This window comes from Cololabis saira, chromosome 24 (assembly GCF_033807715.1).
Source record: "Cololabis saira isolate AMF1-May2022 chromosome 24, fColSai1.1, whole genome shotgun sequence".
NCBI classification, from domain to species: domain Eukaryota; kingdom Metazoa; phylum Chordata; class Actinopteri; order Beloniformes; family Belonidae; genus Cololabis; species Cololabis saira.
Genome location: NC_084610.1, coordinates 9,536,651 through 9,542,650, shown reverse-complemented (window position 1 = coordinate 9,542,650; position 6,000 = coordinate 9,536,651).

The following is a 6,000-nucleotide window of genomic DNA, read 5'->3' as shown; positions in this document are numbered from 1 at the left end:
GTATTATGAAAAGCAGTCTGCAGTTTCTATCCATCCCCATGGAAACCATGGCTGTCAGTCACTCAGAAAGGTTAGGATAAAACCCCACTACTGTTTTATTGTTATTTGACAGACATGATATGTTTCTTTTTCCCCTTTCACAGCTCAGCTCCAAAACAAGTCATATTATTTCAAAAACGCAGCTTCTATTCACAACCCGTGTCTCCTGTAAGTGGAAAATCTGGATAGAATTCAGAGGTCAGGGTCTTCAGGGAGACACCTGTCGCGGGCTTGCTGTCACTCATTCTCCATCATCTCTTTGCCTTCTTGCTCCTCCCTCTCTCACTTTCCTTTCTTCATCTCCAAGACTTGCAGTCAAGACCGTCTAAACCAAGACCAAGACCAGAGAGAATCAAGACCAAGACTAGTTCAGCTCAAGACCGAGACCAAAAAAGAAACCTAGTTATTTCATCATCTTGTGTGATTGTAGAACATCAGCACCATCCTGGTTCAGCTAGTTTCCATATGAGGTTTTATTCAACTGCAGCTCAATAACACAGAGAAGTGGATGATGATGTTGAACTCACTATAAATGTTTTCATCAATCAGCTGAGATCAGATATGTGTGGTGACTGCACTACCGCTATTTCTACACTATTGGAGGATTGACTCCAGTGCTTTTAAGGATTGACACGACTATTAACTAGTCCCAAAGTCCTCTAGCAGAATACCAACCTCCAACACCCCCCTACACCTCAGAAAAGTAATGAATAGTAAATGTCACTGATTTAAATTGTACTTAATTTGTAGATGAAACATGAATTTTAAATATTGAATATTCAACAATTATCGACTTGATATAGTCACCAAATTACACTGAATATCAGCATCACTGAAATGGCATAGACCTGATGCTTAATCAATCACAACGATATGCAATTATTATTCAAAGGCCAATGATGCCATATATTTATTCAAACAAGGCCGTTATAAACACAAAACTGTAATTAAATACAGACACACGTGCAGATGCACCAAAACATTCATCCATCCATCCATTATCTATACTAGCTTTATCTTTGCAGGGTCACGGGGGTCTGCTGGAGTCTATCCCAGCTCATTTCTCAGGCGAGAGGCAGGGGTTCACCCTGCACAGGTCGCCAGTCCATCGCAGGGCCCAGAACTTTCAATCAAATGCAAAATACAATTAGTTTATAAAACTGTACATTAACAAGAGGAAGAACTGGTGATACAAGATTCTGTCACCTTGGTGTGCAAAGACATCTCAATTATCCGAGTACGAGACAAGACCAAGACCAAAGAGTGTTGAGACCGAGACAAGACCAAGACCACAAAAAAGTGGTCTTGAGACCAAGACCGGTCTGGAGAACTACACGTCTATCGTCTCCTTCACTTTTATTAGCTGTCCTTTACCACAGCTCCAACCAGCACACCAATACATGTATTTAGCCTTGTTAGGTTCGAAGCCTGGCCCTATGAGGGGTACTGGTCCTTCAAGGTTAGTATATTAACAACACAAACATCCCAACAGACATAACAAATGAAACTTATAAAGATGGGCAGAGGAGCCTCCAGCCAAGCAACCGCAGTGTGAATACTGATTAACCAATCAGACCCCGCTCCTGCTTGACACCAGCTACTCGTCGGCTGCTAGGCAACCAATAAAGCATCACAGGAAAGGAGCCGCCTCTGCCCTGATGTCGGAGTGGAGAGAGCTCAGAGGGAGGAAAATTGTATTAATGACAAGAGTTAATGTTCAAATGATTTCCTATGGTTGCCATGGAAATCTCGTTAACCTTTACGTACTTACACTGCAAAAACAGCCCCTCTTGAAATAAGCTTCGTACTCTTTCTTTAGGCAGAAATATCATTGCTAATGAGGGAAGAAACATAATCTTGACTAGAATTCTAAATAGTCATCGAATTTTTTCTTTTTACTTTCATAGAAATACGTTTTTGCAGTGTAGTTGATTATAGTATGTCACCCTTTAGTTCTATGGAGCTTGTTTAACATTTTTCTGCTGCATTTGTTTTGTTTTGTTCTCATTTACTTTCCCAAAAGTTTTGACATCACTTTATAGTCCAGTCGGCTGCTATTTTATATTAAAAGACACGAAAAAGAAAAAGCGTCGACAGTTGACATGGACTACCAGCTCAGGGCGGAGTGGGAAGCAGACACGACTTCAGAGGGTGACGGTGTGTCGCTGTGTTTCCAGTTCTCTCTCACCTGCGGCCACGCGTGACATTTCCCTGCACGGGTACCTGTAAGGTTTCATTCAAATATCTGTGACACCTGTTTCACCGTGAGGTTGAAATGTGTAACAAATAACAGTTTAAAGCAGGGTTACTTGCTGCAGGGTTGCATTTCACCATTTCATTTTTAGCAGCTTAATATATCTGTGAACAGAATCTGCAAATGCCCCATAAAACCCAAACAACCAAATGTGCTTAAATGAGTTAAAAACCTTTATAGTTTTCAGTGGCGCCTTTGAAATCCGTTTACACACAAGCTGAGTGATAGAAATTTTAATTAGGAAGTATGAATTTTCCACATGACGTCAGCAACGCCGAACTGTTCAGTGATCGTGATCCAATCCGTTCCCTCGATTGTATTCCGGACAGAGGTTTCGGAGACAACACTTTTATGACGGAGACATATATTTCATTGTCTGAGAAGCCGTGAAAGAGAGAAAAGAGGACAAAATTACAGACACAGACAGCCTTTGTCTCATTGCTTTGGCAATATTGTTCTCAACTGTCATGCAAATGAGGAGCAGTGGACTGAAAAAAAACAGGGAAATGGGCAGAGCAGGAAGAGATAGCGGAAAATTATTATTCCATATGGAAGAAAACAAAAAGGAGGACCAAACTCTGCAGAAAAAGGCACATATGACTGACAATTAAGCACTTATCTGCAGTAAATCAGACAAAATTATACCATTTTACTTTTAGTAAAGGAATGAAAGTGCAAGGAAAGTGACTAAAATGATGGTATGTTCTTAACAAGGAGAAGAAATGCCCACTGTTTGGCATTTGCAACAGAACTGCTTGGTGTCACTGTTGTATTTACCCGTACAATCACCCAAGAGTTGGGCTTCACCACATGCCCCCAGCTCGTCCCGCTGCTGGCACAACCTCGCGGAGCAGTGAGTCATGGGGAGGTTTTCACAGCAATCACGTCTACTTCAAGCATCACTTATCATCTTTGTGGAGCGGCATCCTACCGAGTTTGACCACAGCACGGATTCACAGCATCTGTCTGCTCTGAGCATGACTGCAGTTTTAGAGGAACCCGGTGTGAAGCCGATGCTGCACGTCAGTAAATCTGTCACCAGCACTCGCAGTAAAATTGTGGATGCACAAAACTTTTGGGAACCTATGTAAACCTTGCATTTGGACAGATTAAATACTGTAGGTGAGAAATGTCACCATTTATGAAGAATATTTGCTCTTTTTTAATTTGGTGGCAGCAAAACAAAAATGTGATTCAAAAAGAGGAATCTCTGTTCACATAGGAAAAGGCTGAACTTAATATTATATGTCTATGATCTTCAGGCCAAAAACATGTATGATACTGTGATGCAATGACATCCATACCGATGTGATTGCAGCAACCTGAATATAATATAAAGTGTCTTTATTTACACCTCAGATTTTTTGTTTTAATGAAAGTAAGGCTTTCCTCTGTGGGTTCACTTCAGGGGAGGTTTTAGGAATCTCTAGGGAGGTGAAAAATAAAAATAACAACAAAAAACATCCACATATGGGTGAAAGTAGAGGCAGCAACCCTTAAAAGCATGAATAATGTTACAAAGCAGCATTGACTTTATTCGTTAGCACTTCTTACAAAAATGTTGCACCATAAGGTCGAGCCAGGTTTTGCAAAACATTTGCAGAATACTAACTTGGTGAGGAATCTTGCAGACTTGAAGGGAACATTTTTACCTGGATGATTACTGCCAGTAAAAAAGAAGGAAACAAATGCTACGTAAAAAAAAGAGACCTGTTGCAGACTGAATTAATAACACCCATTCAAGTTCTCCATCTCTCCTCCTCATCTCCTCATTCTCTGTAATTTCCACATTAAAATTCAATGCATTCAAATGCCACGTCCAAATATTCATCCTATTGGCCACGTGGAAATAAATCAGTGGCTGCACCTCTTCCATATTTGAGGGTGTCCCTAAATTAAAAGGTCAGATCCTCAAAATAAGTGTAATTTCTCGAAAATATTAAACTATTTTCGTATAAGTGTTGCATTCAAATGCTTAAACCACAGTCAGGATTTGCAAGTCAGCAGTCAAAGTCAATGCAAACTGTGCTACAAGTGCTTAGTACTCAAAAAGTATTTTAACACCAGAAACAAATCAGGAAATGATCCTTTAATCAGCTAAAACTGAGCTTTGTGCACAAGCTTTGTGTTTGGATATCAGTGTGTGAGTAATATTATCAGACGAGGAGATGGGGAGAAGAGAGGGAAGGAGGAAAAGTATTATAGGATCTTGAAGGGCAGCTAAGCAGTTTTAATATTGAAGTTTGGGAGAAGCCTTCAATATCTGGATTCATAAATATTGCATTCAATTTGAATGGGATTTCCCTGGCTGGCGCTCATCTGACAAACATGCCAATATCCTTTTATGATTTAGAATATTCAGATTCTCTATTACCGAGCTGCTTCATCATCTCTTAGTTCACTAATTAGAGACTGGAACGCATCTCACTTGGACTGCTGAGGTCTGTAAAATTCTGCCTAATTTCTGCGTTCATAACATCTGGAACGTGCGTGCAATCACGGGTCCATGGTGTGCTGCTTTCATTTTCATTCATTTCCTCGGGTTTATGAATATTTCAACATATTAAAAAGCCGAATGAATAGTCAGCTTTTCGAATATGTGGTGACAGAAAGCTGAACCGAAGCAGTTCTAGAGGTAAGAAAAGCTCATTTAACAACTAAAAAAAAAAAAAATGCTAATTGTAGATGTAGAATGACGGCATGATCTGAGAGAGATAAGCACGACACACCAACTCATGCACACACACACACACATCAGCCCGAGACCTTTGCCGGCTAAATGTCACCATCTTGCTGGGAGTCCCACTGAGTCGCCATCGAGACTGTAATTGAAGCGGGATGCAGACGGCTGACTGAGCCGGGGGGTCAGCGGCCAGGCTCACCCACAGGTCAGCTGGTCGCTTCTGGGCGCTGACGGGAGGCCTTGTGCAGGCGGGCGCATCTCACCGCTGCGATGTTTGTTTATTTATCTCCCCTAATTAATTCAAGAATGAAACTGATGGACTGTGTCTGAGGGCGGGTGGTGTTTTCCAATTAGAACTGCAGCAGCTTTTCTTCTTTTGTCTGTGCTACCACCTTTTTTAGGCCTATGCACCTTCAGTGGACCATTTGGCAAGTTTCAGCTATTTGTTCTGCTAGTCTAGAAAGGAAAAGCCTGCCGCCGTTTAAGAACCAACAGGTAACTCCGTATGTCGACCCAGTCACGAAACATCCAAGCCGTGGCGGGAACCGGCCATATCAAGCACCTTCTTATCCGTCCCCCGCCCATTTTTAGAGAGTGGCTTTGAAGTCACAGCTTCATGGCTCCAGAGAGAGAGAGAAAGCACTTCCTTTGGACAATTCTGAGAACAGGCAGTTTTATTTCTGTCCACCTCTTTGCAGGTCCGGAAGGGGGTAAAATGGACTGGCGCTCAGAAGGGAAGAGATCAATGCCTGACTTGAGCAAAAACAGCGAGAAAAATAAAGTGTTTTTCTTTGCTGTGCAGCCGGTGTGCCATTTCTGGTGACCTTGGAAACTGGTGATGGAGGGAAAGATTTGAATGGGGGGTTTGTAGATGTGAGAGTGTGCCACATGCAAGGGAGGTCAAGATGTACGAATGGAAAGATCAATACATTTATAACTTGCAAATGCAGAACTAGAAAAGGTTTTTTTTTTTCTTTGAATAAAAGCTACTTTGTCCTGCTTTTGGTTGCTGTTTTATTCACAT